This window comes from Pan troglodytes, chromosome 5 (genome assembly GCF_028858775.2).
Source record: "Pan troglodytes isolate AG18354 chromosome 5, NHGRI_mPanTro3-v2.0_pri, whole genome shotgun sequence".
Lineage (NCBI taxonomy): Eukaryota > Metazoa > Chordata > Mammalia > Primates > Hominidae > Pan > Pan troglodytes.
Genome location: NC_072403.2, coordinates 75,051,301 through 75,073,774, shown reverse-complemented (window position 1 = coordinate 75,073,774; position 22,474 = coordinate 75,051,301). Strand labels below are relative to the sequence as shown.

General features: G+C 35.4%; 1 long non-coding RNA gene across 1 annotated transcript in view; it reads left to right on the top strand.

The window, feature by feature from the left end:
• LOC134810237 (uncharacterized) overlaps positions 1-16,758 on the top strand; it is a 52,093-nt gene extending 35,335 nt beyond the window's left edge. Inside the window, exon 3 of the long non-coding RNA XR_010157839.1 lies at positions 16,553-16,758. This is a non-coding gene — a long non-coding RNA (uncharacterized LOC134810237). The remainder of the gene's footprint in view (positions 1-16,552) is intronic.
• The last annotated feature ends 5,716 nt before the right edge of the window (positions 16,759-22,474 follow it).

Below are 22,474 nucleotides of genomic sequence, written 5' to 3'. Positions count from 1 at the left end.
CTACACAAACTCCCAACATCTCAGCCACCCAGCGGGCTGATTTTTGGATTCACGAACAAAAAACTGGATTTTCCTCTGAAAAAATCCAGTTTCTCAGAGGAAAATTGCATTACACAAGTCATTTTGAAGGTGTCTTTTGATCTTCCCTTTATTTCTCTACATAAGCAGTCTTGCTTTATCACCTCTACTTCTGGTGTTTTCTTGAATTGTTCTTGCTGATCTGAGGAAGGCTTGGAGGTGTTCACAACATGACCCAATATTCTTTTCAGGATTGCCCATGATAGGAAGAAAAGTATCTAGCAAATTAAATTTAAAAGTTACTTTCAGGGTGGGCACAGTAGCTCACGCCTGTAATCCCAGCACTTTGGGAAGCTGAGGCAGGCAGATCACAAGGTCAGGAGTTCGAGGCCAGCCTGGCCAATATGGTGAAACCCCATCTCTATTAAAAATACAAAAAAATTAGCCAGGCGTGGTGCCACATGCCTGTAATCCCAGCTGCTTGGGAGGCTGAGGCAGGAGAATTGCTTGAACCCAGGAGGCGGAGGTTGCAGTGAGCCAAGATTGCACCACTGCACTACACCCTGGGTGACAGAGCGAGACGCCGTCTCAGAAAAAAAGAATTACTTTTATCTTATCCTTTTTATCCTTTTAATGATTAAGAAAAATAAAATTTCAAAGACATATTTTGTGAATATTCATAAATTGTCAAGTACCATATTTTTAAATATTTTAACACAATTTTGCCAAATAATATAAAATATAAATGTATGCTAAATTAACCTAGTTCTCTTGGTGTTTTCTTTTTATAAAGTCTATATTTTATCTCAAGGGAATATTACTAGATGTGGCTTAATTGCTTATAATGATAACGATAATTGGATATATTGTTCTTGATTAAATTTTCAATGATCTTAGTATTTAATAATCTAATGTCAATTATTTTATTATTGAGTATTGTTTTACAGCTCCTGAAATATAATATAATTAGAATCACAATGATTAATGTGGAGTGTTAACCATATCACTGATAATTAATCTCAATCACAAATGCAAAAACATATTTTAAAATCTATTCGGTGGAAAGATCTGAAGTTCTAGCAGTCCTTTCAGAAGAATCATAACACGATATGGAAATATTTTTTGTCCCACATACAAACACAAAAGGAAAAAGAAGGTCTATTTACATGGTTCTTAAGAGTATGTACCCTAAAAGAAAAAAATCAACCAGAATAATCTTTACTTTAGAATTTGCCAGAGAACAATTGAATTGCATGGTATTTTTAATATTGAATTCAAAATTTTTAGCTAATCTTTGTTCAATTGCCCGTCAATGTTAGAAAATCTGACTAGTGCTCAATGAATGCAAACAGTTACTTTGCCAGTGGGAAGCCCCATGGGCAAACGAATGATCTGATCCTAACATAAAGACCAGAAGCAATCTGTGATAGAAGGAGGTGCCATTTAAGCACCTGGCAACTTGATGGCTTCCTGCAAATGAAAAGGTCACTACCTTAGAAACACATTTATTTAGGATAGAAGGGAATATTTGGTACATTTCTAGGAACACAGTTTTTCCTATCAACTAAAACTCAAAATTTTATTTTCTAAGTCTTTAATCAAAAGCCTAAGTTTTATTAAGAAATCAAAGATGGATAAATCACAACTCTGCCAATTGAGAGGTTATTTTTTTTACTGGAGAAACAAAACATAAATATCATACAATCACATAAAAGGAGAAAGCAATATGTAATTGAGTGCAAAAATGAGTGGCACACTTTAATGGTGTTAGACATTAAAGAGATCACTAAGACTGAAAATATTAGAAACTTTTTAGGTAATAGGTGGATCTTAGATAAAGTCTTAATTATAAGTAATATATCAGTTGGCAAAATAAAAACCTTGGCAAGTGGGGAAACAGGATTCAGCAAAGGGCCAGAAGAATTCATAGACGAGTGGACATGGTAAGATAACTAAGAGACTGACAAGTACAGCATAAAATTTCTGTTGTTGAGCTGTCATAGATATAGATAACCAAATAAGAAAAGCCTAAACAGGAAACGTGGGGGCTTGAATTCCAAATGAACGTGTTTAGACTTAATTCTTTTGGCAATAGTCTACCATTCAAAGTTTTAAGTGAGGAAATTCATTTTAAGTTTTTCAGAGATATGACAAGATATACTGGAATCTGGGGACAGTTCCATGTCACCTGTGGAACTTGAATAAATATGAGAATTGAATAAGTCTCCCTAACAGAAATATCCACTATATCTATTTAAATCCCTTTAAAAATCAATTTGTAGTTGCAGTTTAATAAGCATTTTTAAGCTAATGAATATATTTTATATTTACTTAAATATAAAATATCTGTAGATATATGGGGTAATTTGTTAAGATAAAAATATTGCCCCAAAAATCACATGTAGCCCATAAATATGTACAAGTATCATGTATCAATAAAAAAAGTGTGTCTTCATCAAAAATCTAAGTTGATGCTTATAATTTTTATTTATATTTGTGGGAATAGCCAACTTACAGGCCTGAATCTTTCTTAAAAGTGTACATTTGCTTTTATTTCATACTAATTCCTTTATATTTTTACAACTGATGGAATCAATTTTTTAATGCAAATATGATAAACAACAAAGTAGATACACACATACTCAGGTTTTATAGGAAGGTTTATTGCTTTCAATTAAGAACAATTTTGTTAAGCTTAAGGTTTGAGTCAGTAATTTCTGAAGGTTGACGATCGTAATGCTCAAAAATGATCAGATGAGAGAGTTGATTTCCAACACGATGGAATTTTGCTATTTTCTGCCTTTTTGAATATTTACCTACAGAATTTGCCTATTTCATCTATCTCCTTAGTCTTTGCTAACACCTGTGCAAGTTTAGAACTTGCTGTGTAATGATACGGTAGCTATGTGAGTAATATCACAGTAGGTCACCCTCATCTCTGTGGTGTTGAGCAGTTACTTGACCTTTCCAGGCATCTACTCTGAATACATAAACTTAATGGATAGAATTTATGGCTCACTAAATTTTTCTTCCATACTCTATTTAGTGGAGAGTAGTTAGTGATTACTATTATGTCAGTCCAAATGACAAACCTGAGCAATCACTGTAAGTTTGGAAGAACAATTAAAGGTAGTTCAAACACCAGTGGTCCTCAAGAGAGTTTTACATACAAGTATGCAAAAAAGAAAAACTATTCTGCTCATTTGACCTTTAAAGCACCCTCGGTGCTGATTTTAGAGAAAGCATTTAAAAAGCCTTGATGGAAAAAATTTACACTGCATGGTGAGCTAAGCAAACTGTTCATCAGCAAATGCTAAACAATAATGTTGTAGGACTGTTTTTCTACGTTCAGTCAATTCATGTTAGATTCAATTGAGCACAATCAGCACAAGATTGCCTCTGCTCTAATAAGCCTAAGAGGAAAGATACGACTGCTGTTAAAAAGTGTGCCTTTTGAATAAAATAACAACCTGCTAGATGAAATATTAGAATTGCATCTATGGCAAAGAAAACCTGATGGCCTAGGTAGCTATAATGGAGGCGTGCTTATCTTTCATCTTCCTGCAACATAGCTGCCAGCTCTCTGAATATATGTATGAGAAAAGATGATGTGCCATCCTTGTATTCATTTACAATGGGTAATTTATTTCAGATAAGATAATATCTTTGAAAACAAGAATAACCATGAAGAATTTTAAGTATGAAAGAAAAATTCCCATACTTATCCAAAGGTGAAAACCTGCACAATTATTATATAGATAATAGTATTCCCGATGGTGAAGCTGACTACCTTCTGTGACAATGAATAGATTATTCTCTAAAATAATAAAAATCCTAACTTTCAAGGAAAAACCTCAAATGCAATATATCTATAAATAATTTCCCCCATGATATATTCACTTTTCCCCAAAATCCTTTTTCTCTGTTCATTTATTTATTTCAAAAATCATAGCAATTCTCTAGCTTAGAGTTGATAGTCAAAGGCTAATCACCTGATCCATTGCTGTTCTGCAGAAAATCTTTTTTTTCTTTTATTATTATACTTTAAGTTTTAGGGTACATGTGCACATTGTGCAGGTTAGTTGCATATATATACATGTGCCACGCTGGTGCGCTGCACCCACTAACTCATCATCTAGCATTAGGTGTATCTCTCAATGCTATCCCTCCCCCCTCCCCCCACCCCACAACAGTCCCCAGAGTGTGATGTTCCCCTTCCTGTGTCCATGTGTTCTCATTGTTCAATTCCCACCTATGAGTGAGAATATGCGGTGTTTGGTTTTTTGTTCTTGCGATAGTTTACTGAGAATGATGATTTCCAATTTCATCCATGTCCCTACAAAGGACATGAACTCATCATTTTTCATGGCTGCATAGTATTCCATGGTGTATATGTGACACATTTTCTTAATCCAGTCTATCATTGTTGGACATTTGGGTTGGTTCCAAGTCTTTGCTATTGTGAATAATGCCGCAATAAACATACGTGTGCATGTGTCTTTATAGCAGCATGATTTATAGTCCTTTGGGTATATACCCAGTAATGGGATGGCTGGGTCAAATGGTATTTCTAGTTCTAGATCCATGAGGAATCGCCACACTGACTTCCACAATGGTTGAACTAGTTTACAGTCCCACCAACAGTGTAAAAGTGTTCCTATTTCCCCACATCCTCTCCAGCACCTGTTGTTTCCTGACTTTTTAATGATTGCCATTCTAACTGGTGTGAGATGATATCTCATTGTGGTTTTGATTTGCATTTCTCTGATGGCCAGTGATGATCAGCATTTTTTCATGTGTTTTTTGGCTGCATAAATGTCTTCTTTTGAGAAGTGTCTGTTCATGTCCTTCACCCACTTTTTGATGCGGTTGTTTGTTTTTTTCTTGTCAATTTGTTTGAGTTCATTGTAGATTCTGGATATTAGCCCTTTGTCAGACTATACTACAAGGCTACAGTAACCAAAACAGCATGGTACTGGTACCAAAAACAGAGATATAGATCAATGGAACAGAACAGAGCCCTCAGAAATAACGCCACATATCTACAACTATCTGATCTTTGACAAACCTGACAAAAACAAGCAATGGGGAAAGGATTCCCTATTTAATAAATGGTGCTGGGAAAACTGGCTAGCCATATGTAGAAAGCTGAAACTGGATCCCTTCCTTACACCTTATACAAAAATCAATTCAAGATGGATTAAAGACTTAAACGTTAGACCTAAAACCATAAAAACCCTAGAAGAAAACCTAGGCAATACCATTCAGGACATAGGCATGGGCAAGGACTTCATGTCTAAAACACCAAAAGCAATGGCAACAAAAGACAAAATTGACAAATGGGATCTAATTAAACTAAAGAGCTTCTGTACAGCCAAAGAAACTACCATCAGAGTGAACAGGCAACCTACAAAATGGGAGAAAATCTTAAGGAACTGAATTCCATGCAGCTAATACTATTTGAGAGAGACATGAATTGAGATTTTAACAGAAACTATTATCAGGACCAGCTCCAATTAAAAAGTCAAATTTTATACTCCATCAGCACTAATACAGCTCCAAATAAGAAAATATAAGAGATATTTTTGTACAATGAGTCAAAAATTCAGTCATCTTGATACTCTCCATACATCAGGTACCAAAATTTCAGTCAGGGTCGTACCAGGGAAACAGAACTAACAGAAAACTTATATTAAAAAAATTATTTCAAGGAATTGGCTTATGTAATTGTAGGTTTTAGATGAACAGGTACAAAGTTTGCAGAGCAGGCCAGCAATTTGATGACAAATCATTAAAATTGCTTATAATTTGATTCAATAATTCATCTCTAGTGAATAAATTTTCCTTATGAGAAAATAACTAAACAAGGGTGAGATGACTTCCCAAGTATTAATTACTATATAATTGTGGTGTGATTCTATAATTTCAAAAAATAAACTAAACAGACAATAATGGGATTCACTTAAATAGTGATATAGTCATATAAGAGAAAATGGTGAAAACCAGAAAATAAATCCAGATATATAGTTATTGACCTATATTTTAGGTCAATTGATATAATTATAAAAGCCAAGTGTGGATGTTGGGTAAATTTGTTTATTTTTATAAAATTTTATAATGAGCTTATATTGCTTGTATAGTAAGGAAAGAAAACATAGAGTTCATATATATTGTTTTATGTTAGTCTTTCAGTTGTCATAATCAAAGATCAAATAAATATATTTGATATCTTAATGTGTTTCATTTATAAGAAATGAGTTCATTAGCAAAGTGTTAGTGAATAATTATTGTTGCTATTTTAATATCATAAAACAGTACAAACTTTTTCCAAACATTAAATTTTAGAGAATTATTAAAGCAGTTGTGCTTTTTTATTTTTATCATTTAATGAATAGCTTCCTGGAAGCTATATTCTCCCTCAGATATTTTTAACAGTTTAATTGTAAGAAGTAATTAACCCAGAAAGCTTCTAGTTTGCTTCTAAATACAGAATCCAAGAATATCCAGTGGTTTCTAAAAATGTTGAACCATTTTTCTCCCATAGTCTTAACATAGGGAATATCACTGATATTTTCAAAAAATTGTCAAAGCTTTCTTTATCAAAGCCCCAAAGTTGGCTGCATGACCATACCTGGTCTTAGGTCTATGAGGTTTATATCATTATACAGATAGGAGGATTTGAAGAATATGTGTAAATATTTTCTCAAGAAGAAAAAAGGTGCATACATCATAGACATGATTTCACTGTTTTATTATGTTTATTCTAAATGTATTATAAACCTGGATAAATGTGTTTGAATGTCTGTATATTTGTGGTATGTGTGTATATGTGGATAAATGTGTTTGAACGTGTGTATATTTGTGTGTGTGTGTGTGTAAAACCTGACAATATTCACATATCAAGAACACTTCACCAAACAACAGACTTTCCAGTGTCATGAAAATATCATTAAAATTGACCATATGCTGGGCAATGCAGCCTGAGTCAACATATTTCAAAGAATTAAAAGAGAATAATTTACAGGATTGACCTATTTAATCCATCTCCTTCCATCTCCTAATGCGTGTTCAAGTTTCTTACTGAAAGAGAATCATTTACAGGATTGACCTATTTAATCCCTCTCCTTCTGTCTCCTAACACGTGTTCAAGTTTAAAACTTGCTGTGTAATAATGTGGTAAGCATGTAAATAATATCAATGTAGGTCAGCCACAACTTTATGGTGTTCAGCAGTTACTTGGCCTTTCCTGGCATCTACCTTCAATACCTATTATTAAATACCTATAAAATTATTAAAAGTTTAAAGATAATATTTTCTGGACAATCTCAATTTGAGCTAAAATTGGAATATTAAAAAATGACCAGAAAAATACCTGTGTATTTGTGAATTTGACAATGCAATTCTAAATACCACTGAGGCCAAAGAAAACAATCACAAAGGAAATTAGAAAATATTTTGAACAGATAATAATGAAAAATAGAACTTGTTGAATATGGTTAAATTTATGTTTAGAAAAAATTTTCTATCCTGAAAGCACATGTTAGATTAAAAACCTTAGAAACAAAAGAGTAAATAAAGCACAGAGAAAGTTAAAGGAAGGAAATCATAAAGAGTAGAAGTCAATGAAGTAGAAAACAGAGAATGGAGACTATCAACAGTGCCAAAAGTGTGTTCTTTGAAATTTTCTGCTTTCTACCAACATTGATTTACAAAACAAAATTAGAAAGGACACAATTAGCCAAATACCATACCAAAAAATGGCAGATGTGGGAGTTCCAAAACCAATACCAATAACAAAAGGAAATTATGAAACATTTTTGCCAATAACTTTGAAATTTTAGATTAAAAAATCCTATAAAAATACAATGTGACAAAACAGACATGATCATAGATAATTTATATCAACTAAATACATGTAATCCATATTTATCATCTCCACAAAGAAAACACAAAGAAAATTTCAGTCCCAGTAGGCTATACTAGTGAATTCTATCATACATAAAAGGTAGATATAACATCAGTGTAACACAATCTTTCTGAATGTGAGGACAGCATAGGCTTGATACTAAAATTTTACCAGAGCAGTACACGGATTGAAATTGAAAGGTCTATCCCTTATTAACTGTATGTAAAAATTCCTTAATATATGGAAAAGTAAATCCACTGTTATATAAGAAAGCCATATATCATAACCAAGTTAAACTTACTCCAAGAATACACCCAAACTTTTGAAAACCAGCAAACATAATTCATTACACATAAGAGAGAAAGAAAGGGATATTTAATTATCTCAATTAAAAAAACTGAGCAAAGTAAGGTAATTTACTATATAAAATATCAATACTTATAAGGCGTTAGGCAGTATCAGTATCAGGCAGTGTAATATTGACACAAAGGTAGAAATATGAACCAATAAAAGAGAGAGAGCCCAGGAACACACACACACGCACACCCTTGTGTGCACACACATGCGTGCACACACACAGCCAAAACAATGTTAAGGGGGAAAAAATGAAGTAGGAGGACTTACTATACTGTGTATTAAATACTGTACTTTTAGAGTAAGTCTTAAGACATTGATATATTGGTACAAATATAGAAAAATTGACCAGTAGAACAGAAAAGAGAGTCTAGAAACAGACCTACATATATATGGACATGATTTATGACAGAAGCGATATACAGAACAGTGGAGAATGGATAGTTTTCTTCCACTCATGTTACTGAGTCGATTGGATTTCCATAGAGAAAAAATAAAAACTGATACATACTTGGGACTATATAAAAACCAATCTCAGGTGGATTGTAGATCTAAATGTCAATACTAAAATATAGTTTCAAAAATGGAGTAAGTCAGGAACAACAACAAAATACTAATTATTAAGGAAAAGATTGATCAATTGGTATAAATTAAGATGAAAAACTTCTGATTATTAAACAACACCATTAAAAAACTAAAACAGTAAGATACCCAAAGTAAAAAGAAAATCCTTGCAAAATATAAAATCAGTAGAGCACATATACTGAACATAGAACTCTAAGTACTTTTTTGTTAAATGCTCAACAGAAATGCACATTTCTGTACATCAAACAATACATACAAGCATGTCTATAGCAGCATTATTCATAGCTCAACAATTTAAAATTTCACAGTATACCAACATTAGAATAATTTGTGAAGTATCTGACTATATATCTTGAAAATAAATAAACTATTCAATTCAAAAATATATATCTCAAAAACATAATGTTGAATGAGGATAGAAGAGTTGTGAGAGAGAGTATGCGTGTGCGTGTGTGTCAGTGCATGTGTGTGCATGCTTGTGTATATTGTGGTGGAGTAGTCTAGGTAGTAATTTTGTGCCTTTTGTCCTGGGTAGTGGTTACTTGACTATGTTCACAATATAATATTTCATAGAGCTTTATCCTTTACCCTCTTTATTATGTATGCCATAATTCAATATAAATATATGAAAACCAGAATGTCACATATTCATGGAACAGAATGGCATTGATTGTTGGATGCTATGTAGGTGTCTTTTATAATATGTGTACTATTATTTTGTTTTTTTGTTTTTTTTTTCTTTTTTTAATTATACTTTAAGTTTTAGGGTACATGTGCACATTGTGCAGGTTAGTTACATATGTATACATGTGCCATGCTGGTGCGCTTCACCCACTAACTCGTCATCTAGCATTACGTATATTTCCCAATGCCATCCCTCCCCCCTCCCCCCACCCCACCACAGTCCCCAGAGTGTGATATTCCCCTTCCTGTGTCCATGTGATCTCATTGTTCAATTCCCACCTATGAGTGAGAATATGCGGTGTTTGGTTTTTTGTTCTTGCGATAGTTTACTGAGAATGATGATTTCCAATTTCATCCATGTCCCTACAAAGGACACGAACTCATCATTTTTGATGGCTGCATAGTATTCCATGGTGTATATGTGACACATTTTCTTAATCCAGTCTATCATTGTTGGACATTTGGGTTGGTTCCAAGTCTTTGCTATTGTGAATAATGCTGCAATAAACATACGTGTGCATGTGTCTTTATAGCAGTATGATTTAGAGTCCTTTGGGTATATACCCAGTAATGGGATGGCTGGGTCAAATGGTATTTCCAGTTCTAGATCCCTGAGGAATCGCCACACTGACTTCCACAATGGTTGAACTAGTTTACAGTCCCACCAACAGTGTAAAAGTGTTCCTATTTCTCTACATCCTCTCCAGCACCTGTTTCCTGACTTTTTAATGATTGCCATTCTAACTGGTGTGAGATGGTATCTCAACATGGTTTTGATTTGCATTTCTCTGATGGCCAGTGATGATGAGCATTTTTTCATGTGTCTGTTGGCTGCATAAATGTCTTCTTTCGAGAAGTGTCTGTTCATATCCTTCGCCCACTTTTTGATGGGGTTGTTTGTTTTTTTCTTGTAAATTTGTTTGAGTTCATTGTAGATTCTGGATATTAGCCCTTTGTCAGATGAGTAGGTTGCAAAAATTTTCTCCCATTTTGTCAGCTGCCTGTTCACTCTGATGGTAGTTTCTTTTGCTGTGCAGAAGCTCTTTAGTTTAATTAGATCCCATTTGTCAATTTTGGCTTTTGTTGCCATTGCTTTTGGTATTTTAGACATGAAGTCCTTGCCCATGCCTATGTCCTGAATGGTAATGCCCAGGTTTTCTTCTAGGGTTTTTCTGGTTTTAGGTCTAACGTTTAAGTCTTTAATCCATCTTGAATTGATTTTTGTATAAGGTGTAAGGAAGGGATCCAGTTTCAGCTTTCTACATATGGCTAGCCAGTTTTCCCAGCACCATTTATTAAATAGGGAATCATTTCCCTATTTCTTGTTTTTGTCAGGTTTGTCAAAGATCAGATAGTTGTAGATATGCGACGTTATTTCAGAGGGCTCTATTCTGTTCCATTGATCTATATCTCTGTTTTGGTACCAGTGCCATGCTGTTTTGGTTACTGTAGCCTTGTAGTATAGTTTGAAGTCAGGTAGCGTGATGCCTCCAGCTTTGTTCTTTCGGCTTAGGATTGACTTGGCGATGCGGGCTCTTTTTTGGTTCCATATGAATTTTAAAGTAGTTTTTTCCAATTCTGTGAAGAAAGGCATTGGTAGCTTGATGGGGATGGCAATGAATCTGTAAATTACCTTGGGCAGTATGGCCATTTTCACAATATTGATTCTTCCTACCCATGAGCATGGAATGTTCTTCCATTTGTTTCTGTCCTCTTTTATTTAATTGAGCAGTGGTTTGTAGTTCTCCTTGAAGAGGTCCTTCACATCCCTTGTAAGTTGGATTCCTAGGTATTTTATTCTCTTTGAAGCAATTGTGAATGGGAGTTCACTCATGATTTGGCTCTCTGTTTGTCTGTTATTGGTGTATAAGAATGCTTGTGATTTTTGTACATTGATTTTGTATCCTGAGACTTTGCTGAAGTTGCTTATCAGCTTAAGGAGATTTTGGGCTGAGACAATGGGGTTTTCTAGATATATAATCATGTCGTCTGCAAACAGGGACAATTTGACTTCCTCTTTTCCTAAATGAATACCATTTATTTCCTTCTCCTGCCTAATTGCCCTGGCCAGAACTTCCAACACTATGTTGAATAGGAGTGGTGAGAGAGGGCATGCCTGTCTTGTGCCAGTTTTCAAAGGGAATGCTTCCAGTTTTTGTCCATTCAGTATGATATTGGCTGTGGGTTTGTCATAGATAGCTCTTATTATTTTGAAATACGTCCCATCAATACCTAATTTATTGAGAGTTTTTAGCATGAAGGGTTGTTGAATTTTGTCAAAGGCCTTTTCTGCATCTATTGAGATAATCATGTGGTTTTTGTCTTTGGCTCTGTTTATATGCTGGATTACATTTATTGATTTGCATATGTGGAACCAGCCTTGCATCCCAGGGATGAAGCCCACTTGATCATGGTGGATAAGCTTTTTGATGTGTTGCTGGATTCGTTTTGCCAGTATTTTATTGAGGATTTTTGCATCAATGTTCATCAAGGATATTGGTCTAAAATTCTCTTTTTTTGTTGTGTCTCTTCCTGGCTTTGGTATCAGAATGATGCTGGCCTTATAAAATGAGTTAGGGAGGATTCCCTCTTTTTCTGTTGATTGGAATAGTTTCAGAAGGAATGGTACCATCTCCTCCTTGTACCTCTGGTAGAATTCGGCTATGAATCCATCTGGTCCTGGACTCTTTTTGGTTGGTAAGCTATTGATTATTGCCACAATTTCAGATCCTGTTATTGGTCTATTCAGAGATTCAACTTCTTCCTGGTTTAGTCTTGGGAGAGTGTATGTGTCGAGGAATTTATCCATTTCTTCTAGATTTTCTACTTTACTATTTGTGTAGAGGTGTTTGTAGTATTCTCTGATGGTAGCTTGTTTTTCTGTGGGATTGGTGGTGATATCCCCTTTATCATTTTTTATTGCGTCTATTTGATTCTTTTCTCATTTTTTCTTTATTAGTCTTGCTAGCGGTCTATCAATTTTGTTGATCCTTTCAAAAATCCAGCTCCTGGATTCATTAATTTTTTGAAGGGTTTTTTGTGTCTGTATTTCCTTCAGTTCTGCTCTGATTTTAGTTATTTCTTGCCTTCTGCTAGCTTTTGAATGTGTTTGCTCTTGCTTTTCTAGTTCTTTTAATTGTGATGTTAGGGTGTCAATTTTGCATCTTTCCTGCTTTCTCTTGTGGGCATTTAGTGGTATAAATTTCCCTCTACACACTGCTTTGAATGCGTCCCAGAGATTCCGGTATGTTGTGTCTTTGTTCTCATTGGTTTCAAAGAACATCTTTATTTCTGTCTTCATTTCGTTATGTACCCAGTAGTCATTCAGGAGCAGGTTGTTCAGTTTCCATGTAGTTGAGCGGTTTTGAGTGAGTTTCTTAGTCCTGAGTTCTAGTTTGATTGCACTGTGGTCTGAGAGATAGTTTGTTATAATTTCTGTTCTTTTACATTTGCTGAGGAGAGCTTTACTTCTAAGTATGTGGTCAATTTTGGAATAGGTGTGGTGTGGTGCTGAAAAAAATCTATATTCTGTTGATTTGGGGTGGAGAGTTCTGTAGATGTCTATTAGGTCCACTTGGTGCAGAGCTAAGTTCAATTCCTGGGTATCCTTGTTGACTTTCTGTCTCGTTGATCTGTCTAATGTTGACAGTGGGGTGTTAAAGTCTCCCATTATTAATGTGTGGGAGTCTAAGTCTCTTTGTAGGTCACTCAGGACTTGCTTTATGGATCTTGGTGCTCCTGTATTGGGTGCATATATATTTAGGATAGTTAGCTCTTCTTGTTGAGTTGATCCCTTTACCATTATGTAATGGCCTTCTTTGTCTCTTTTGATCTTTGTTGGTTTAAAGTCTGTTTTATCATAGACTAGGATTGCAACCCCTGCCTTTTTTTGTTTTCCATTTGCTTGGTAGATCTTCCTCCATCCTTTTATTTTGAGCCTATATGTGTCTCTGCACATGAGATGGGTTTCCTGAATACAGCACACTGATGGGACTTGACTCTTTATCCAATTTGCCAGTCTTTGTCTTTTAATTGGAGCATTTAGTTCATTTACATTTAAAGTTAATATTGTTATGTGTGAATTTGATCCTGTCATTATGATGTTAGCTGGTTATTTTGCTCAATAGTTGATGCAGTTTCTTCCTAGTCTTGATGGTCTTTACATTTTGGCATGATTTTGCAGCAGCTGGTACCGGTTGTTCCTTTCCATGTTTAGCGCTTCCTTCAGGAGCTCTTTTAGGGCAGGCCTGGTGGTGACAAAATCTCTCAGCATTTGCTTGTTTGTAAAGTATTTTATTTCTCCTTCGCTTATGAAGCTTAGTTTGGCTGGATATGAAATTCTGGGTTGAAAATTCTTTTCTTTAAGAATGTTGAATATTGGCCCCCACTCTCTTCTGGCTTGTAGGGTTTCTGCCGAGAGATCTGCTGTTAGTCTGATGGGCTTCCCTTGGAGGGTAAACCGACCTTTCTCTCTGGCTGCCCTTAACATTTTTTCCTTCATTTCAACTTTGGTGAATCTGACAATTATGTGTCTTGGAGTTGCTCTTCTCGAGGAGTATCTTTGTGGCGTTCTCTGTATTTCCTGAATCTTAACGTTGGCCTGCCTTGCTAGATTGGGGAAGTTCTCCTGGATAATATCCTGCAGAGTGTTTTCCAACTTGGTTCCATTCTCCGCATCACTTTCAGGTACACCAATCAGAAGTAGATTTGGTCTTTTCACATAGTCGCATATTTCTTGGAGGCTTTGCTCCTTTCTTTTTATTCTTTTTTCTCTAAACTTCCCTTCTCGCTTCATTTCATTCATTTTATCTTCCATCACTGATACCCTTTCTTTCAGTTGATCGCATCGGCTCCTGAGGCTTCTGCATTCTTCACGTAGTTCTCGAGCCTTGGTTTTCAGCTCCATCAGCTCCTTTAAGCACTTCTCTGTATTGGTTATTCTAGTTACACATTCTTCTAAATTTTTTTCAAAGTTTTCACCTTCTTTGCCTTTGGTTTGAATGTCCTCCCGTAGCTCAGTGTAATTTGATCGTCTGAAGCCTTCTTCTCTCAGCTCGTCAAAGTCATTCTCCATCCAGCTTTGTTCTGTTGCTGGTGAGGAACTGCGTTCCTTTGGAGGAGGAGAGGCGCTCTGCTTTTTAGAGTTTCCAGTTTTTCTGTTCTGTTTTTTCCCCATCTTTGTGGTTTTATCTACTTTTGGTCTTTGATGATGGTGATGTACAGATGGGTTTTTGGTATGGATGTCCTTTCTGTTTGTTAGTTTTCCTTCTAACAGACAGGACCCTCAGCTGCAGGTCTGTTGGAATACCCTGCCCTGTGAGGTGTCAGTGTGCCCCTGCTGGGGGGTGCCTCCCAGTTAGGCTGCTCGGGGGTCAGGGGTCAGGGACCCACTTGAGGAGGCAGTCTGCCCGTTCTGAGATCTCCAGCTGCGTGCTGGGAGAACCACTGCTCTCTTCAAAGCTGTCAGACAGGGACATTTAAGTCTGCAGAGGTTACTGCTGTCTTTTTGTTTGTCCGTGCCCTGCCCCCAGAGGTGGAGCCTACAGAGGCAGACCGGCCTCCTTGAGCTGTGGTGGGCTCCACCCAGTTGGAGCTTCCTGGCTGCTTTGTTTACCTAATCAAGCCTGGGCAATGGCGGGCGCCCCTCCCCCAGTCTCGCTGCCGCCTTGCAGTTTGATCTCAGACTGCTGTGCTAGCAATCAGCGAGACTCCGTGGGCATAGGACCCTCCGAGCCAGGTGCGGGATATAATCTCGTGATGTGCCGTTTTTTAAGCCCGTCGGAAAAGCGCAGTATTCGGGTGGGAGTGACCCGATTTTCCAGGTGCCATCCATCACCCCTTTCTTTGACTCGGAAAGGGAACTCCCTGACCCCTTGCGCTTCCCAAGTGAGGCAATGCCTCGCCCTGCTTCGGCTGGCGCACGGTGTGCGCACCCACTGACCTGCGCCCACTGTCTGGCACTCCCTAGTGAGATGAACCCGGTACCTCAGATGGAAATGGCAGAAATCACCCGTCTTCTGCGTCGCTCACGCTGGGAGCTGTAGACCGGAGCTGTTCCTATTCAGCCATCTTGGCTCCTCCCAAGAATGTGTACTATTATTTTGAAAAGGATTATGATAAAGCTTACTTGCTTGGTTAATAGATAAATTGAATAGTGCATCTACCAACTTTTTCTATAAGGGTTAGATAGTAAATATTTTTGGGCTTTTGGGACTTAAAGTCTTGTTTCAATTATTCAATTCTGTTATGAAAAAACCCATAGACTATATGTAAAGAAACATATGGCTGTGTGCCAATTAAACTATATTTACTTAGAGATGGCAGGCAAGATTTGGCCTAGGGTATAGTTTGCCAATCTCTGGATTAAACAGTTAGTTAAACATATGGCTAGAGTAAATGACACATGCATATCTACATGTTAAAGTATTGACAAAGTATTTTGTCTTTTTCATCTTTCTAAAAGAATGGGCATATGGAAATTATTACTCTGATCTTCCTAATTAAGTTATATTTGATTTATTCATTTGTTCATTTTTCTGTGCTTTGCTTATTGGTATAATTTATATTTCTACAACTAATTACTGTCTGCAAATATCTGTTTTCCACCTAAGTATATATTGTACACTGTATGACTGCATTGAAATTTGATTCTTTTTAATATTTTTCACTCATACAGAAAATTTAATAATGTAAAAAGCTAAAATGGAATACTGTAATCCATCATTGTTTCAGTTACAATTGAGAAAGATCTGTTTATCAGGATTTATTTATTTCATTGGTTGATTGCTATAATTTGTTGTTTTGTCAAACTGTAACTTTGTGTTTATGTACTTAAAGCATTAAGGATTCTAATTTATAACAGATTAATCTGCTTCTGGCTTTGTTTTATTGTGAAATAATCTATTTACTTAAATTATTCTTTTGATAATAGTTTAATTAATTTGTCAGATAAATGTTTATATGACTCATACTAAAACCATTCATTTCTTTCTTAAATGGTTACAGGCAAGAATTGGATCCATGTAAAGCTGAGCTGACTATTTTAGGGAGGAATACACAAATATGCGAATCTATCAATCAGGTACTCGGAAAACCCCTGCCAAAATCAGGATCTGTCTTCATTGGTGGATTTCCAGACCTTCATGGGAAAATCCAGGTATTTCTATAGATGTTTTGAAATATTAATTATTGAAAATAATTATTGAAAATCATCATATTGATAAATGAAAAAGAAAAACTTTAGAAATATTTTCTGGCTAGTGGGGCCATCTGCATGGTTTCAAAAAAGTTTTTGAGTGACTCTACTAACATATATATTTTTATCTATCATACCAAAGTATAATAGAAGTTTACTGTTCTCGTTAAAAAATTGCTCCAATGTCAGTCTGTTTTTCCATCTTATGGCTATAGTATGTGTATTACATTTCTCAATACTATTTAGCATGTGTGATTTGTCCACTAAGATAGTGATTTTCACTGGATATTTCAAAGGATTCACTTAATAACACACCAAAAATATAGTTTGAGAAAAGGAATTGGAAGACCATCCCCAGTCTCTGTTTTGTATGAGATTACCAAAATGTGAGAACATTTATTACAGAGTTTTGCCCACATGCCAGCCCACTCTCTAAATTTCTATTTAGATAATTAGCTTATTGTCTTCATTATTAAGCTATATTTAAGGAAAATAGTTTGAAAGCTGACTTAAATGCTATTATTTGGTTCCATTTTATGTTGTTGCAGCAAATTGCTTTAAAAATTGAAGGTTGTTAAGTATACCAGTAGCTTATTACATTTATTAATCTTTTCCCTTATTATATTTACCATTGCATTTTACCTATTTGAACATACTATTTTTATATTATTGGAAATATAAAATGCTATTGTTTCACAGTCCCACAAATAATGCAAATTGATATACATACATCTACATACTGTAAATATCATGACTCCATAGTATACAAGATAAAATAAAACAAAAATAGACATAAAAACAAAATTGACGAGCATATTTGATGTGATACATATGCCTTTAAGGAAATAAGATAATTCTGTATCTGTAAGCATGCAGAGATTTAGATTCAGATTTACTCCATTAGCAGTATGTTTATTGATCATTAAACAGATATTTGTGACTTTTTCTATAACATTAATGTGCTTCATTGACTTTTTCGTAAATGAAACCATTCTAAAAGTTCCATGATAGTAAAAAATATGTTTTGTTTATTTTTTTATACAACAAGGCAAGGACAGTTCCTGTCACATTGTTGGAGCTCAATGAACAGCTTTTAAATAGAGGCCTCAGTTAAAGAAAGGATGAAACATAAATAAAACCTTTCATAATTTACATTTGTCCTCTTATTTCATAACTATATTTTTCCCAAATAAAATATAAATTTTAATATAAAACTAAATTTAATTGAGTATACATTAATTGAGTGTAATTTCTCAACTCAATTAGCTACCCCTGAATATAAATATAGCTGAGCATTTACTTTATTATAAATATAAACATGCAGAAGCAATATGGAAAAATAGAAAAAGATGTCTTCTGACCTCTCTGAAGAAGTAGAGGAGTTGTAATTAGAAATTTGAAGAAAGATCAAGTGTCTTCCTTGTAAATAATATGTAGGCTGTCATTGTAGACAGAGACAATATTACATATACACAGGCTTAGGTAATGGAAAGGTCTGAGGGATGGGGAGGTGGAGTAGACATAATTTATTATTATGGAGACATGGGGTTTGATATGAAGTGAGCAGAAAGAAGACTTGATTTTGGATAGGTGAGTGGGAGCCAGAGAATAATTAATCCTATGTAAAATGCAAAATAGTATATATTTACATATTGCTGCCATATATATATACTATACATTACATACTTCTTAAATGGGGGAGCCATTTAAAAAGTTTGAGTAGGAATTGTCATCATGCTATGTTCTCTCTGATAGCAACCAAAGTGTACAACTGGAGGGGTTAGGACTACATCGTAAGAAATGGCAAAGTCAGGTTTATTCAGAATAATTAAACAAAAAAGGTATTTTGGCAGTAAGGGTGGGAGAATAATTATGAATGCTATTGAACTTAAAAATAATTATTGGCAAAAATATATAGAAAATTTGGAATTTTAATGACCAGGTTGGCTTATGTAACCATAGAATTTATAGTCCCATTCTCAAAATGGGGGATGAATCTAGGATTATTTATAGGGAAAACGGCAGGTTTATCATTGCATTTGAGTTGCTGATATGGTTTGGCTGTGTCCCTACCTAAATCTCACCTTGAGTTGTAATAATCTCCATGTGTCAAGGGTGGGGCCAGGTGGAGATAATTGAATCATGAGGGTAGTTCTGTTCCCCATACTGTTCTCCTGGTAGTGAATAAGTCTCAGGAGATGTGATGGTTTTGTAAATGGGGGCTCCCCTGCACAAGCTCTTGCCTGATGCCATATAAGACGTGACTTTGCTCCACATTTGCCTTCCACTGTGATTGTGAGGCCTCACCAGCTGTGTGGAACTGTGAGTCAATTAAACCTCTTTCCTTTATCAATTACCCAGTCTCAAGTATGTCTTTATTAGCAATGTGAGAACAGACTAATACAGTTGCTTTTGGGCAGAAATGATTTTCAAATATTTAACAACTGGCTTGCCATCACCACTAATCCATCAGTCCTTTGTGTGTGTTCTTGCTGAATATCATTCCTATTAGTGGAATGTTGTGAGGCACAAGTCATTTGAAATACGGGCCTTCGGTTCACAAAAGATCATTAACATATGGTTGTGGGAGTCTGCACAGGAGATGGTGGAAGCCATAATAACTGATTGAATTGATTTTGAGGATTAAAATAAAAGAAGGCTGAGAATTGGGAATCAGCAATCAAGAACTAGGCTAAGAAAGAGGTACATGCCAAATTAGTTAAGGAATAGAGAGGCTGGCCGTAGACAAAGGAAAAAAATGTCACAAGAACCAAAGATGGAAAAAGAAGCATCTGTTGAGCACCAGTGTTACAAAAGTTCACCCACCAGTTTCTGGAGAAAAATGTTAACAAAAATCAAATTGTAATATTCTGAGGAAGAATAAATGAACTGGAAGAAGCAACAGAGTGGTTTTAGGTTATTTTTCTAGAAGCTTGTTAATAAGTCAGAGAGGTTGTTATGTAGGGGAAGACAGAGTTTTGAAATTGCAGAAAGATGATGATAATAATTGACTATATTTCGAAAGACTTTTTCTCCTAAAACCTTGTCTGAAACATTGGCCTTTACTAAAGGATTATCTCACTAAAAAACTCGACATTCATCCTGTGATGTAAGGGAACTGGACATTTGTTATAATCAAATTTGGAGGAACATTCAGTATTGGGACCAATAAAGTTACCTTGAAATTAAAAAGGCAGCCAGCTAAGCAGGTTTTCCCTCCTTGTTAAATATGCTGTAGTTGAAAGATTTTATGTCAGCCCCTCATTGATTTTTTATTTTTTTTATACTGTTACAGTGTCACAGTAACTATGTGTGTATGTGTGTGTGCTAGAATATGTATGTGAGACATACACTTATATTGCTATATACCAGATGACTGATACAAACTGTAAAATGTATCTAGATGATAATTCTTAAAGAGAACTCGTATGATGAATCAGAAAAAGAAAGATAGGAAATTCAGCCTTCTGAATGTGTTTCTGGGCAATGCAACTCCTCTGAATATCTAAGTATCATGCAGGCTCTATCTAATCATTGTGTTCTGATTAAAAGCTGTTTAAGCACAGTAGGCTGTTAGTGCTCAGAAAATTAAAAACAACAGGTTTGTAATATAAAACACTAAGGAAAAGAACTATAGTTGATTCCTCGAGCCAAAAAGTGTTAAGTTACATTTATGCTCTCACCCCTAAGTTTCCAATAATGTCTTTCTGAACTGGCCAGAGCCCCTCCACATGATAAGAGTCCCTAATCCAATGTGTATGTGCTGACAGGTTGTTTAATGCTTCCTTTAACAAAATCACCCAGAGCTCAGTATGTGAGAAGAGAATGAAACAGACACTTTCAATTTTGTGCCTGGGGTGTGAAAAACTCTGCTTCCCCTGATGACCATAAATGATGATAACTTTCAAGGTCTGAGAGTAAATGCCTTCTCTCTGGTGGTAGAAAAACACTTTCCTTGGTAGTGCTTTAATTGCTTACACTTTTCAGTGCATGGACTCTTGCTTTCGGGTCCAAGTTAGTTAAGGACACCAAATCTTAATTCCTAGTAAATGCAGATGTTACCAGCTATTCTCTTTGCTAAGTATGAGAGGAAATAAAATAATTATGGAAAGAAATAAATATTGTTAATCAATTAGATTTGTTTTTTATATACGCAGAAGTTGATATTATAAGTTCTAGAAAGATGCTACCTTTTTTTCAGATGCAAGTAAGTCACTAGGATTGAAAACACATGTGTGATTGCATGTACTATTATATTTGACTGGAATTTTTGAAGAATTAGTGACCGACTCCAAAAATCTAAACATTATCTTAATTTTCAAATTAGTTTATAATTTCAACACAGTAAAGAAGTTTAATAATTTAATTTTTTTTAATTTCTAGTGAATCCATTTGGAAATAGGGACACTGGTAAAGCAAATAAGTGTTATGCACTTCATGTATGTTCAAGACATTGACTTACAAAGTCAATAATTAGTTTGCTCCATTCACTTTTATAAAAAGGCCTGTCAATCATTAGCCATCAAAATCCTTTAGCCAAAATAAATTACTATTAAATGTCTAAAACACAAAAACAGGATTCTCTTTAAGGACTTGTGAGAGATTCCTGAAGAACAAATGAAGAAAGAAACCACTTCAGTTATCTGTAGAAAATATGGGTTGCTTATATTACTTGTCCCAGCTTATCAAGTTAGAGACATTATATGTATCTAATGGCACCTCACTAAATGTGTTTATGATATTCTGTAAAAGAATGCGTGTCAACCTTTTTCAGCTCTTCAAAGACACTTGTCTAATGGACACAAAATAATTAGAAAAAATTAAAACACACCATTGAAGAAATCAAGAAAGGTAACAACATTCAACACTTTTGGGTTTTGTAAATTATAGGGATAAAAGTTAATCATTACCCTGTCCTCATTTTCTGTCCAACAATGTGTAAAAAGAGAATCACTGCACAACAAATATAAGTCTCTTAAATAGCCATTTATAGGGGTCCACTTACTGGTGAAAATAAACCCAAACCTCTGATAAACATAAGCAAAGTAATAGAGACATCAAGGTTTCACTGCCATGTTTTATGACCCATTGCTCCTTCTAGAAGTTATGTGGTAAATGATTCATTCATTCACCCATCTGCTTATTCCGCTGGACTACCATTTGGACTTGGGCATCTGGTGTCTATTCTGCTGAGGGCACTGAATCACAAGTCAAGACATTATCAGATGCAGACTCATCCAATAAGAATTATTTCCCATTCCTTGCACCTATAAGAATCACTCTCAATTTACAATTTATTCCTAAATGAGGACCCACCTTATTTTTTGTTTGTTTGTTTGTTTTGAGACAGGTTCTCACTTTTGTCACCCAGGCTGAAGTGCACTGGTGCAATCTCGGCTCACTGCAGCCTCGACCTCCTGGGCTCAAACAATCTTCCCACCTCAGCCCCGCTAGTAGCTGGGACTACAGGCATGTACCACCATACCCTGCTATTTGAATTTAATTTAATTTTTATTTTTTGTAGATATGGGGTTTCTCTATGTTTCCCAGGCTTGTCTCAAACTCCTGAGCTCAAGTGATCCATCTACCTCAGCCTCCCAAATAGCTAGGATTACAAGCATGAGCCACTGTGCCCAGGCAGGCCTTGCCTTTCTTAGTGAGACAACAATACACCATGGATTGGACTCCACTCCCTGGAGCAGCAGAAACTGGCTCCTACCCAACAGAAGGAA